This window comes from Hordeum vulgare, chromosome 5H (genome assembly GCF_904849725.1).
Source record: "Hordeum vulgare subsp. vulgare chromosome 5H, MorexV3_pseudomolecules_assembly, whole genome shotgun sequence".
In the NCBI taxonomy this organism is placed as follows: Eukaryota; Viridiplantae; Streptophyta; class Magnoliopsida; order Poales; family Poaceae; genus Hordeum; species Hordeum vulgare.
The window spans coordinates 483,738,990-483,754,048 of NC_058522.1; positions in this window are offsets into that span (position 1 = coordinate 483,738,990).

Below are 15,059 nucleotides of genomic sequence, written 5' to 3' on the forward strand. Positions count from 1 at the left end.
GTAGATATGGTTATGTATACTTAATGAAGCACAAGTCTGAAACATTTGAAAAGTTCAAGCAATTTCAGAGTGAAGCTGAAAATCATCGTAACAAGAAGATCAAGTTCCTACGGTCTGATCGTGGGGGTGAATATCTGAGTTTCGAGTTTGGTGCTCACTTAAGACAATGTGGAATTGTTTCACAGTTGACACCGTCTGGAACACCACACCGTAATGGTGTGTCCGAACGTCGTAATCGTACTTTATTAGAGATGGTGCGATCTATGATGTCTCTTACTGATTTGCCGTTATCGTTTTGGGGTTATGCATTAGACACGGCTGCATTCACTTTAAATAGGGCACCATCAAAATCCGTTGAGACGACACCATACTGACTGTGGTATGGCAAAAGGCCAAAGTTGTCGTTTCTTAAAGTTTGGGGATGTGATGCTTATGTCAAAAAGCTTCAGCCTGAAAAGCTGGAACCCAAAGCGGAAAAGTGCATCTTCATAGGTTACCCAAAAGAGACAGTTGGGTATGTTGGAATTATGTCCAAGAGGCAATAATAAATATAGTTATTATTATAATTCCTGTATCAAGATAATCGTTTATTATCCATGCTATAATTGTATTGAATGAAGACTAATTTACATGTGTGGATACATAGACAAAACACTATCCCTAGCAAGCCTCTAGTTGGCTAGCCAGTTGATCAAAGATAGTCAGTGTCTTCTGATTATGAACAAGGTGTTGTTGCTTGATAACTGGATCACGTCATTAGGAGAATCACGTGATGGACTAGACCCAAACTAATAGACGTAGCATGTTGATCGTGTCATTTTGTTGCTACTGTTTTCTGCGTGTCAAGTATTTGTTCCTGTGACCATAAGATCATATAACTCACTAACACCGGAGGAATGCTTTGTGTGTATCAAACGTCGCAACGTAACTGGGTGACTATAAAGATGCTCTACAGGTATCTCCGAAGGTGTTCGTTGAGTTAGTATGGATCAAGACTGGGATTTGTCACTCCGTGTGACGGAGAGGTATCTCGGGGCCCACTCGGTAATACAACATCACACACAAGCCTTGCAAGCAATGTGGCTTAGTGTAAGTTGCGGGATCTTGTATTACAGAACGAGTAAAGATACTTGCCGGTAAACGAGATTGAAATAAGTATGCGGATACTGACGATCGAATCTCGGGCAAGTAAGATACCGAAGGACAAAGGGAATGACATACGGGACTATATGAATCCTTGGCACTGAGGTTCAAACGATAAGATCTTCGTAGAATGTGTAGGATCCAATATGGGCATCCAGGTCCCGCTATTGGATATTGACCGAGGAGTCTCTCGGGTCATGTCTACATAGTTCTCGAACCCGCAGGGTCTGCACACTTAAGGTTCGACGTTGTTTTATGCGTATTTGAGTTATATGGTTGGTTACCGAATGTTGTTCGGAGTCCCGGATGAGATCACGAAACATCACGAGGGTTTCCGGAATGGTCCGGAAACAAAGATTGATATATAGGATTTCCTCATTTGATTACCGGAAGGTTTTCGGAGTTACCGGGAATGTACCGGGAATGACGAATGGGTTCCAGGAGTTCACCGGGGGGGCCACCCACCCCGGGGAAGCGCATGGGTGTTTGGGGTGCCGCACCAGCCCTTAGTGGGCTGGTGAGACAGACCAAGAGGAGCCTATGCGCATCGGAAAGAAAATCAAAGAGGAAAGGAAAAAAGGAAGGAGGTGGGAAAGGGAAGAAGGACTCCACCTTCCAAACCAAGTAGAATTCGGTTTGGGAGGGGGAGGCCTTCCCCCTTGGCTCGGCCGACTCCCTTGGGAGTCCTTGGACCCCAAGGCAAGTCTCCCCCTCCTCCTCCTAAATATAGTGGGGTTTTAGGGCTGATTTGAGACAACTTTGCCACGGCAGCCCGACCACATATCTCCACAGTTTCACCTCTAGATCGTGTTTCTGCGGAGCTCGGGCGGAGCCCTGCTGAGACAAGATCATCACCAACCTCCGGAGCGCCGTCACGCTGCCGGAGAACTCTTCTACCTCTCCATCTCTCTTGCTGGATCAAGAAGGCCGAGATCATCGTCGAGCTGTACGTGTGCTGAACGCGGAGGTGCCGTCCGTTTGGTACTAGATCGTGGGACTGTTTCGCGGGATAGTTTGCGGGGCGGATTGAGGGACGTGAAGACGTTCCACTACATCAACCGCGTTTACTAACGCTTCTGCTGTACGGTCTACAAGGGTATGTAGATCACACATCCCCTCTCGTAGATGGACATCACCATGATAGGTCTTCGTGCACGTAGGAATTTTTTTGTTTCGCATGCGACGTTACCCAACAATGGCATCATGAGTTAGGTTCATGCGTAGATGTCTTCTCGAGTAGAACACAAAAGTTTTTGTGGGCGGAGATGTGCGTTTTGCTGCCCTCCTTAGTCTTTTCTTGATTCCGCGGTATTGTTGGATCGAAGCGGCTCGGACCGACATTACTCGTACGCTTACGAGAGACTGGTTTCATCGCTACGAGTAACTCCGTTGCTCAAAGATGACTGGCGGGTGTCGGTTTCTCCAACTTTAGTTGAATCGGATTTGACCGAGGAGGTCCTTGGATGAGGTTAAATAGCAATTCATATATCTCCGTTGTGGTGTTTGCGTAAGTAAGATGCGATCCTACTAGATACCCATGGTCACCACGTAAAACATGCAACAACAAAATTAGAGGATGTCTAACTTGTTTTTGCAGGGTATGCTTGTGATGTGATATGGCCAACGATGTGATGTGATATATTGGATGTATGAGATGATCATGTTGTAATAGAAAATATCGACTTGCACGTCGATGGTACGGCAACCGGCAGGAGCCATAGGGTTGTCTTTATAACTAATGTTTGTGCTTGCAGATGCGTTTACTATTTTGCTAGGATGTAGCTTTAGTAGTAATAGCATGAGTAGCACGACAACCCCGATGGCGACACGTTGATGGAGATCATGGTGTGGCGCCGGTGACAAGAAGATCGTACCGGTGCTTTGGTGATGGAGATCAAGAAGCACGTGATGATGGCCATATCATGTCACTTATGAATTGCATGTGATGTTAATCCTTTTATGCACCTCATTTTGCTTACAACGACGGTAGCATTATGAGGTGATCTCTCACTAAAAATTTAAAGACGAAATTGTGTTCTCCCCGACTGTGCACCGTTGCTATAGTTCGTCGTTTCGAGACACCACATGATGATCGGGTGTGATAGACTCAACGTTCACATGCAACGCGTGCAAAACAGTTGCACACGCGGAACACTCGGGTTAAGCTTGACGAGCCTAGCATGTGCAGACATGGCCTCGGAACACATGAGATCGAAAGGTCGATCGTGAATCATATAGATGATATGATTAGCATAGGGATGCTTACCACTAAAACTATACTCAACTCACGTGATGATCGGACTTGAGCTAGTGTAAGTGGATCATGAACCACTCAAATGACTAGAGAGATGTACTTTTTGAGTGGGAGTTTAGCGAATAATTTGATTAAGTTAAACTCTAATTATCTTGAACATAGTCTAAGTCCACTTTGAATATATTTGTGTTGTAGATCATGGCTCACGCTACAGTCATCCTGAATTTTAATACGTTCCTAGAGAAAGCTAAGTTGAAAGATGATGGAAGCAACTTTGTAGACTGGACTCGTAATCTTAAGCTAATCTTACAAGCTGGGAAGAAGGATTATGTCCTTAATGCTGCGCTAGGAGATGAACCACCCGCTACGGCTGACCAGGATGTTAAGAACGCTTGGTTAACACGTAAGGAGGACTAATCAATAGTTCAATGTGCAGTCTTGTATGGCTTAGAACCGGGACTTCAACGTCGCTTTGAGCGTCATGGAGCATATGAGATGTTCCAGGAGTTGAAGTTTATCTTTCAGAAGAACGCCCGGATCGAGAGGTATGAGGTCTCCGATAAATTCTATGCTTGCAAGATGGAGGAGAATTCGTCTGTCAGTGAAGATGTGCTCAAAATGTCTGGGTACTCAAACCGTCTAGCTGAGCTGGGGATTGAACTCCCGCAAGAAGCTATCACTGACAGAATCCTTCAACCACTGCCGCCAAGCTATAAAGGCTTTGTGTTGAACTACAACATGCAAGGGATGAACAAGTCTCCCGGCGAGTTGTTTGCGATGCTGAAAGTCGCAGAGTCTGAACTCCGTAAAGAGCATCAAGTGTTGATGGTGAATAAGACCACTAGTTTCAAGAGAAACGGCAAAGGCAAGAAGGGTAATTCGAAGAAGAGCGGCAAGCCTGTTGCTAATCCGACGAAGAAACCCAAAGCTGGACCTAAGCCTGAAATAGAGTGTTAGTATTGCAAGGGTATGGGTCACTGGAAGCGCAATTGCCCCAAGTATCTGGCTGATAAGAAGGCGGCCAAAGAAAAATCAGGTATATTTGATATACATGTCATTGATGTGTACTTAACCGGCTCTCGTAGTAGTGCCTGGGTATTCGATACCGGTTCTGTTGCTCATATTTGCAACTCGAAACAGGAACTCCGGAATAGACGAAGGCTGGCGAAAGATGAAGTGACGATGCGCATGGGAAATGGTTCCAAGGTTGATGCAATCGCCGTCGGCACAGTCTCACTTCGGTTACCGTCAGGATTAGTTATGAACTTAAATCATTGTTATTTAGTGCCTGCGTTGAGCATGAACATTATATCTGGATCTTGTTTACTGCGAGACGGTTACTCTTTTAAGTCAGAGAATAATGGTTGTTCTATTTCTATGAGTAACATCTTTTATGGTCATGCACCCAATGTGAGAGGATTGTTCATATTGAATCTTGATAGTGACACACAGATACATAACATTGAGACCAAAAGAGTTAGAGTTAACAATGATAGCGCCATATTTTTGTGGCACTGCCGCTTAGGTCATATTGGTGTAAAGCGCATGAAGAAACTCCATGCCGATGGACTTTTGGAGTCACTTGACTTTGATTCACTTGACACATGCGAACCATGCCTCATGGGCAAGATGACTAAAACTCCGTTCTCCGGAACAATGGAGCGTGCAAGTGACTTGTTGGAAATCATACATACCGATGTGTGTGGCCCGATGAGCGTAGAGGCACGCGGCAGATATCGTTATTTTCTCACCTTCACTGACGATTTGAGTAGATATGGTTATGTCTACTTAATGAAGCACAAGTCTGAAACATTTGAAAAGTTCAAGCAATTTCAGAGTGAAGTTGAAAACCATCGTAACAAGAAGATCAAGTTCCTACGGTCTGATCGTGGGGGTGAATATTTTAGTTTCGAGTTTGGTGCTCAATTAAGACAATGTGGAATTGTTTCACAGTTAACACCCCCTGGAACACCACAGCGTAATGGTGTGTTCGAACGTCGTAATCGTACTTTATTAGAGATGGTGCGATCTATGATGTCTCTTACTGATTTGCCGTTATCATTTTGGGGTTATGCATTAGAAACAGCTGCATTCACTTTATATAGGGCACCATCAAAATCCGTTGAGACGACACCATACGAGCTGTGGTATGGCAAAAGGACAAAGTTGTCGTTTCTTAAAGTTTGGGGATGTGATGCTTATGTCAAAAGCTTCAGCCTGAAAAGCTGGAACCCAAAGCGGAAAAGTGCATCTTCATAGGTTACCCAAAGGAGACAGTTGGGTACACCTTCTATCTCAAATCCGAGGGCAAAGTGTTTGTTGCTAAAAATGGAGCTTTTCTCGAGAAGGAGTTTCTCTCGAGAGATTTGAGTGGGAGGAAGATAGAACTTGACGAGGTTGTCGAACCTCTCATCCCTCTGGATGGTGGCGCAGGGCAAGGGGAAACCTCTGTCGTTGCGACGCCGGTTGAGGAGGAAGTTAATGATGATGATCATGAAACTCCAGTTCAAGTTCCTGTCGAACCACGCAGGTCGACGAGACCACGTGCTGCTCCCGAGTGGTACGGTAATTCCGTCTTATCAATCATGTTGTTAGACAACAATGAACCTGCAAATTATGAAGAAGCAATGGTGGGCCCAGATTCCAACAAATGGCTAGAAGCCATGAAATCCGAGATAGGATCCATGTATGAGAACAAAGTGTGGACTTTGGAGGTACTACCTAAGGGCCGAAAGGCTATTCAGAACAAATGGATCTTTAAGAGGAAGACGGACGCTGACGGCAATGTGACCGTTTATAAAGCTCGACTTGTGGCAAAGGGTTTTTCACAAGTTCAAGGAGTTGACTACGATGAGACATTCTCACCCGTAGCGATGCTTAAGTCCGTCAGAATCATGTTAGCAATAGCTGCATTTTTCGATTATGAAATCTGGCAGATGGATGTCAAAACGGCGTTCCTTAACGGTTTCCTTAAGGAAGAGTTGTATATGATGCAACCCGAAGGTTTTGTCGATCCTAAGAATGCTAACAAGGTGTGCAAGCTCCAGCGATCCATTTATGGACTGGTGCAAGTATCTCGGAGTTGGAACAAACGCTTTGATTAGGTGATCAAAGCATTTGGGTTTATACAAGTGGTTGGAGAATCTTGTAATTACAAGAAAGTGAGTGGGAACTCTGTGGCGTTTCTAATATTATATGTGGATGACATATTGCTGATTGGAAACAACGTAGAGTTTTTGGAGAGCATAAAGGATTACTTGAATAAAAGTTTCTCTATGAAGGACCTAGGAGAAGCTGCTTACATTCTAGGCATTAAGATCTACAGGGATAGATCAAAACGCCTGATAGGACTTTCACAAAGCACATACCTTGATAAAGTTTTGAAAAGGTTCAAAATTGAACAGTCCAAGAAAGGGTTCTTGCCAGTTTTACAAGGTACGAGATTGAGTAAGACTCAGTGCCCAGCAACTGATGAAGATAGAGAGCATATGCGCTCCGTCCCCTATGCTTCAGCCATAGGTTCTATCATGTATGCAATGTTGTGCACTAGACCGGATGTTAGCCTGGCCATAAGTATGGCAGGTAGGTTCCAGAGTAATCCAGGAGTGGATCACTGGACGGCGGTCAAGAATATCCTGAAGTACCTGAAAAGGACTAAGGAGATGTTTCTCGTGTATGGAGGTGACGAAGAGCTCGCCGTAAAAGGTTACGTCAATGCAAGCTTTGACATAGATCCGGACGACTCTAAGTCGCAAACCGGATACGTATTTATTCTTAATGGGGGTGCGGTAAGCTGGTGCAGTTCCAAGCAGAGTGTCGTAGCAGATTCTACATGTGAAGCGGAGTACATGGCTGCCTCGGAGGCAGCTAAGGAGGGTGTCTGGATGAAGCAATTCATGACGGATCTTGGAGTGGTGCCAAGCGCACTGAATCCAATAACCTTGTTCTGTGACAACACGGGTGCCATTGCCCTAGCAAAGGAACCACGGTTTCACAAGAAGTCCAGACACATCAAACGACGCTTCAACCTCATCCGCGACTACGTCGAAGGAGAGGACGTAAATATATGCAAAGTGCACACGGATCTGAATGTAGCAGACCCGCTGACTAAACCTCTTCCAGGGCAAAGCATGATCAACACCAGGACTGTATGGGTGTTAGATTTATTACAATGTAATTCGCATGATGATGTGAGGTCTAGATTATTGACTCTAGTGCAAGTGGGAGACTGTTGGAATTATGCCCTAGAGGCAATAATAAATATAGTTATTATTATAATTCCTCTATCCAGATAATCGTTTATTATCCATGCTATAATTGTATTGAATGAAGACTCATTTACATGTATGGATACATAGACAAAACACTGTCCCTAGCAAGCCTCTAGTTGGCTAGCCAGTTGATCAAAGATAGTCAGTGTCTTCTGATTATGAACAAGGTGTTGTTGCTTGATAACTGGATCACGTCATTAGGAGAATCACGTGATGGACTAGACCCAAACTAATAGACGTAGCATGTTGATCGTGTCATTTTGTTGCTACTGTTTTCTGCGTGTCAAGTATTTGTTCCTATGACCATAAGATCATATAACTCACTAACACCGGAGGAATGCTTTGTGTGTATCAAACGTCGCAACGTAACTGGGTGACTATAAAGATGCTCTACAGGTATCTCCGAAGGTGTTCGTTGAGTTAGTATGGATCAAGACTGGGATTTGTCACTCCGTGTGACGGAGAGGTATCTCGGGGCCCACTCGGTAATACAACATCACACACAAGCCTTGCAAGCAATGTGACTTAGTGTAAGTTGCGGTATCTTGTATTACGGAACGAGTAAATAGACTTGCCGGTAAACGAGATTGAAATAAGTATGCAGATACTGACGATCGAATCTCGGGCAAGTAACATACCGAAGGACAAAGGGAATGACATACGGGATTATATGAATCCTTGGCACTGAGGTTCAAACGATAAGATCTTCGTAGAATGTGTAGGATCCAATATGGGCATCCAGGTCCCGCTATTGGATATTGACCGAGGAGTCTCTCGGGTCATGTCTACATAGTTCTCGAACCCGCGGGGTCTGCACACTTAAGGTTCGACGTTGTTTTATGCGTCTTTGAGTTATATGGTTGGTTACCGAATGTTGTTCGGAGTCCCGGATGAGATCACGGACATCATGAGGGTTTCCGGAATGGTCCGGAAACGAAGATTGATATATAGGATGACCTCATTTGATTACCGGAAGGTTTTCGGAGTTACCGGGAATGTACCGGGAATGACGAATGGGTTCCGGGAGTTCACCGGGGGGGCCACCCACCCAGGGGAAGCCCATGGGTGTTTGGGGTGCCGTACCAGCCCTTATTAGGCTGGTGATACAGCCCAAGAGGAGCCTATGCGCATAGGAAAGAAAATCAAAGAGGAAAGGAAAAAAAAGGAAGGAGGTGGGAAAGGGAAGAAGGACTCCACCTTCCAAACCAAGTAGAATTCGGTTTGGGAGGGGGAGGCCTTCCCCCTTGGATCGGCCGACTCCCTTGGGAGTCCTTGGACCCCAAGGCAAGTCTCCCCCCTCCTCCTCCTATAGATAGTGGGGTTTTAGGGCTGATTTGAGACAACTTTGCAACGGCAGCCCGACCACATATCTCCACGGTTTCACCTCTAGATCGTGTTTCTGCGGAGCTCGGGCGGAGCCCTGCTGAGACAAGATCATCACCAACCTCCGGAGCGCCGTCACGCTGCCGGAGAACTCTTCTACCTCTCCGTCTTTCTTGCTGGATCAAGAAGGCCGAGATCATCGTCGAGCTGTACGTGTGCTGAACGCGGAGGTGCTGTCCGTTCGGTACTAGATCGTGGGACTGTTTCGCGGGATAGTTCGCGGGGCTGGTCGAGGGACGTGAAGACGTTCCACTACATCAACCGCGTTTACTAACGCTTCTGCTGTACGGTCTACAAGGGTACGTAGATCGCACATCCCCTCTCGTAGATGGACATCACCATGATAGGTCTTCGTGCGCGTAGGAAATTTTTTGTTTCCCATGCGACGTTACCCAACAGGGTACACCTTCCATCTCAAATCCGAGGGCAAAGTGTTTGTTGATAAAAATGGAGCTTTTCTCGAGAAGGAGTTTCTCTCGAGAGAATTGAGTGGGAGGAAGATAGAACTTGATGAGGTTGTCGAACCTCTCATCCCTCTAGATGGTGGCGCAGGGCATGGGGAAACCTCTGTCGTTGCGACGCCGGTTGAGGAGGAAGTTAATGATGATGATCATGAAACTCCGGTTCAAGTTCCTGTCGAACCACGCAGGTCGACGAGACCACGTGCTGTTCTAGAGTGGTACGGTAATCCCGTTTTGTCAATCATGTTGTTAGACAACAATGAACCTGAAATTTTTTGAAGAAGCAATGGTGGGCCCAGATTCCAACAAATGGCTGGAGGCCATGAAGTCCGAGATAGGATCCATGTATGAAAACAAAGTGTGGACTTTGGAAGTACTACCTGAGGGTCGCAAGGCTATTCAGAACAAATGGATCTTTAAGAAGAAGATGGACGCTGACGGCAATGTGACCGTTTATAAAGCTCGACTTGTGGCAAAGGGTTTTTCACAAGTTCAAGGAGTTGACTACGATGAGACATTCTCACCCGTAGCGATGCTTAAGTCCATCAGAATCATGTTAGCAATAGCTGCATATTACAATTATGAAATCTGGCAGATGGATGTCAAAACGGCGTTCCTTAACGGTTTCCTTAAGGAAGAATTGTATATGATGCAACCCGAAGGTTTTGTCGATCCTAAGAATGCTAACAAGGTGTGCAAGCTCCAGTGATCCATTTATGGACTGGTGCAAGCATCTCGGAGTTGGAACAAATGCTTTGATGAGGTGATCAAAGCATTTGGGTTTATACAAGTGGTTGGAGAATCTTGTATTTAGAAGAAAGTGAGTGGGAGCTCTGTGGCATTTCTAATATTATATGTGGATGACATATTGCTGATTGGAAACAACGTAGAGTTTTTGGAGAGCATAAAGGATTACTTGAATAAAAGTTTCTCTATGAAAGACCTAGGAAAAGCTGCTTACATTCTAGGCATTAAGATCTACACGGATAGATCGAAACGCCTGATAGGACTTTCACAAAGCACATACCTTGATAAAGTTTTGAAGAGGCTCAAAATGGAACAGTCCAAGAAAGGGTTCTTGCCGGTTTTACAAGGTACGAGATTGAGTAAGACTCAGTGCCCAGCAACTGATAAAGATAGAGAGCATATGAGCACCGTCCCCTACGCTTCAGCCATAGGATCTATCATGTATGCAATGTTGTGCACTAGACCGGACGTTAGCCTGGCCATAAGTATGGCAGGCAGGTTCTACAGTAATCCAGGAGTGGATCACTGGACGGCGGTCAAGAATATCCTGAAGTACCTGAAAAGGACTAAGGAGATGTTTCTCATGTATGGAGGTGACGAAGAGCTCGTCGTAAAGGGTTACGTCGATGCAAGCTTTGACACAGATCCGGATGACTCTAAGTCGCAGACCGGATACGTATTTATTCTTAATGGGGGTGCAGTAAGCTGGTGCAGTTCCAAGCAAAGCGTCGTAGCAGATTCTACATGTGAAGCGGAGTACATGGCTGCCTCGGAGGTGGCTAAGGACGGTGTCTGGATGAAGCAGTTCATGATGGATCTTGGAGTGGTGCCAAGCGCACTGAATCCAATAACTTTGTTCTGTGACAACACGGGTGCCATTGCCTTAGCAAAGGAACCACGGTTTCACAAGAAGACCAGACACATCAAGCGACGCTTCAACCTCATCCATGACTACGTCGAAGGGGAGGACGTAAATATATGCAAAGTGCACACGGATCTGAATGTAGCAGACCCGCTGACTAAACCTCTTCCACGGGCAAAGCATGATCAACACCAGAACTGTATGGGTGTTAGATTTATTACAATGTAATTCGCATGATGATGTGAGGGCTAGATTATTGACTCTAGTGCAAGTGGGAGACTGTTGGAATTATGCCCTAGAGGCAATAATAAATATAGTTATTATTATAATTCCTGTATCAAGATAATCGTTTATTATCCATGCTATAATTGTATTGAATGAAGACTTATATACATGTGTGGATACATAGACAAAACACTGTCCCTAGCAAGCCTCTAGTTGGCTAGTCAGTTGATCAAAGATAGTCAGGGTCTTCTGATTATATCAAGGTGTTGTTGTTTGATAACTGGATCACGTCATTAGGAGAATCACGTGATGGACTAGACCCAAACTAATAGACGTAGCATGTTGATCGTGTCATTTTGTTGATACTGTTTTCTGCGTGTCAAGTATTCGTTCCTATGACCATGAGATCATATAACTCACTGACACCGGAGGAGTGCTTTATGTGTATCAAACGTCGCAACGTAACTGGGTGACTATAAAGATGCTCTACAGGTATCTCCGAAGGTGTTCGTTGAGTTAGTATGGATCAAGAATGGGATTTGTCACTCCGTGTGACGGAGAGGTATCTCGGGGCCCACTATGTAATACAACATCACACACAAGCCTTGCAAGCAGTGTGACTTAGTGTAAGTTGCGGGATCTTGTATTATGGAATGAGTAAAGAGACTTGCCGGTAAACCAGATTGAAATAGGTATGCGGATACTGACGATCAAATCTCGGGCAAGTAACATACCGAAGGACAAAGGGAATGACATACGGGATTATATGAATCCTTGGCAGTGAGATTCAAACGATAAGATCTTCGTAGAATATGTGGGATCCAATATGGGCATCCAGGTCCCGCTATTGGATATTGACCGAGGAGTCACTCGGGTCATGTCTGCATAGTTCTCGAACCCGCAGGGTCTGCACACTTAAGGTTCGACGTTGTTTTATGCGTATTTGAGTTATATGGTTGGTTACCGAATGTTGTTCGGAGTCCTGCATGAGATCACGGACGTCACGAGGGTTTCAGGAATGGTCCAGATACGAAGATTGATATATAGGATGACCTCATTTGATTGCCGGAAGGTTTTCGGAGTTACCGGGAATGTGCCGGGAATGACGAATGGGTTCCGGGTGTTCACCGGGGGGGCAACCCACCCCGGGGAAGCCCATAGGCCTTGGGGTGGCGCACCAGCCCTTGGTGGGCTGGTGGGACAGCCCAAGAAGGCCCTATGCGCCAAAGGATAAGAAATTAAAGAGAAAGAGAAAAAAAGGGGAGGTGGGAAAGGAGAGAAGGACTCCACCTTCCAATCCAAGTTGGATTCGGTTTGGAAGGGGAGGACTTCCCCCCTTGGCTCGGCCGACCCCCTTGGGGCTCCTTGAGCCTCAAGGCAAGGCCCCTCCCCTCCCACCTATTTATATACAGAGGTATTTGGGCTGATTTGAGACAACTTTTGCCACGGCAGCCCGACCACATACCTCCATGGTTTTTCCTCTAGATCGCGTTTCTGCGGAGCTCGGGCGGAGCCCTGCCGAGATCAGATCACCACCAACCTCCGGAGCATCGTCACGCTGCTGGAGAACTCATCTACCTCTTCGTCTCTCTTGCTGGATCAAGAAGGCCGAGATCATCGTCGAGCTGTACGTGTGCTGAACACGGAGGTGCCGTCCGTTCGGCACTAGATCGTGGGACGGATCGCGGGACGGTTCGCGGGGTGGATTGAGGGACGTGAGGATGTTCCACTACATCAACCGCGTTTACTAACGCTTCTGCTGTGCGATCTACAAGGGTACGTAGATCGGAAATCCCCTCTCGTAGATGGACATCACCATGATAGGTCTTCGTGCGCGTAGGAAAATTTTTGTTTCCCATGCAACGTTCCCCAACATAAGCATCATCTTCGTGCAGTCCCTACCCATAAGGAGCAACTATATTTTGTTTTCTTGAATGTGATATAGTGATATGTATTCACATATTTACACGTGTATTGATGTATTTGTATAATTCTAATTCAAAAACCACAAAATTAATCTAGAATAAGTTATTTTTTGTGTTTATAACCGTGCATCCACCTCGGAAAATACTTTTCTGTTCACGACGAATGAGTCTTTCATTGGGAAAGGCAGAGCCTCATTCTCAAGCCTCGCGGGAGGGTGTAGGCATTTTTTTCTCCTGTTGCAACGCATGGGCCTTTTTGCCCGTGTGACAACCTTTATAGAAGCTACAAAAAATTTCTTGAAATTTGATACTTACAATCAAATTAGATATCATCGTAAATTTAATATCTCGCGAGACACAGGGATTGGAGGTTTCCTCTCGAGAAGAGGGAGGGGTGAGGATGACGATGAGATGTATTTATCTACCACTTTAGGACCATGAGATATCATGTGTGCATAGTCTATTCCTCATGTCACATTACATTTTTCTTGATACACACATTTTGTTATCCCGTGGCAACGCACGGGTACTATACTAGTAATTGTAAAATGCAAAATAAAACATAAACAAGTAAATGACAACAAGGTATTGAAGGTTTCATAGATATATGGTGAATAGACCCGGGGGCCATAATTTTCCCTAATGAATTGTCTCATGAAAAACAACATACGATGGGCAAATAAATTATTGTTAGACAATTGATAGAAAAGCGGATAGTTATGTGATATTCACGAGAATGATCATGTATATATAGGCATCACGTCCATAAAGAAATAGTCGTAGTCCTCCCTACACCTATTACTATTACTCCTTTCATTGACCGTTATCCAGCATGCATCTAGTGCATTAAGTAAAATAGAGTAATGCATGGACAATGATGACATGATGCACACAAAGTAAACTCAAGCAATATGAATAAACCTCATCGTGTTATCCTTAGTAGCAGCAACATAAAGGAGCATCTTGTCCCCTTCTGTCATTGGGATAAAGAAATTTGCCATGTTGAACCTACTACAACGCACCTATCTCACCGAAGAAATATCAATCTAGTTGGCCAAACTATTTCAATAATCGGGGAGAATTATGAAGCTACCATAATCATGCACATAAGAATCATATTCGTATTGAGAGAAGACTCAAATAATTATCATGAATAATCTGAACATAAACCCACAATTCATTGGATCCCAACAAACACACTACACAAAAGGATTACATCATATGGATCAAAGCGAAGATGCGATGATCATTGTATTGAAGATCAATACGGAGAGAGATTGCCATCTAGGTAGTAGATATGGACCCGTAGGCTTATGGTGAACTACTCACACATCATCATGAGGACAGCAAGATTGATGAATATGCCCTCCATGATCGATCCCCCACCCACAGGGTGCCAGAACGGAGCTCCAGATGGCCTCCCTTCGTAGCAGAGACTTGCGACGGTGTAAAAAGTGATTTGGGGCTTCTTTTAGGATTTTTAGGATATATGAGTCTTTATAAGCCACAGAGCAGATTCAGGAGGGACTCGAGAAGCCCACAAGCCATCGAGGGCCCCCAGGCCGTGTCGGTTGGCTTGTGGGGACCTCGAGTGGCCTCCAGCCTTCTACCTCCACTCGTTGGTCTTCTTTTGGTCCAGAAAAAATCTCCAAAAAATTTTAGGTCAATTGGAATTCGTTTGGTATGGAAAACCTGAGAAGTGAAAAACATGCAGAAAACAACAACTTCATTGGGAACATGTTCAATAGGTTAGTGCTTAAAATTAATATAAATTGGTAAATAAATACC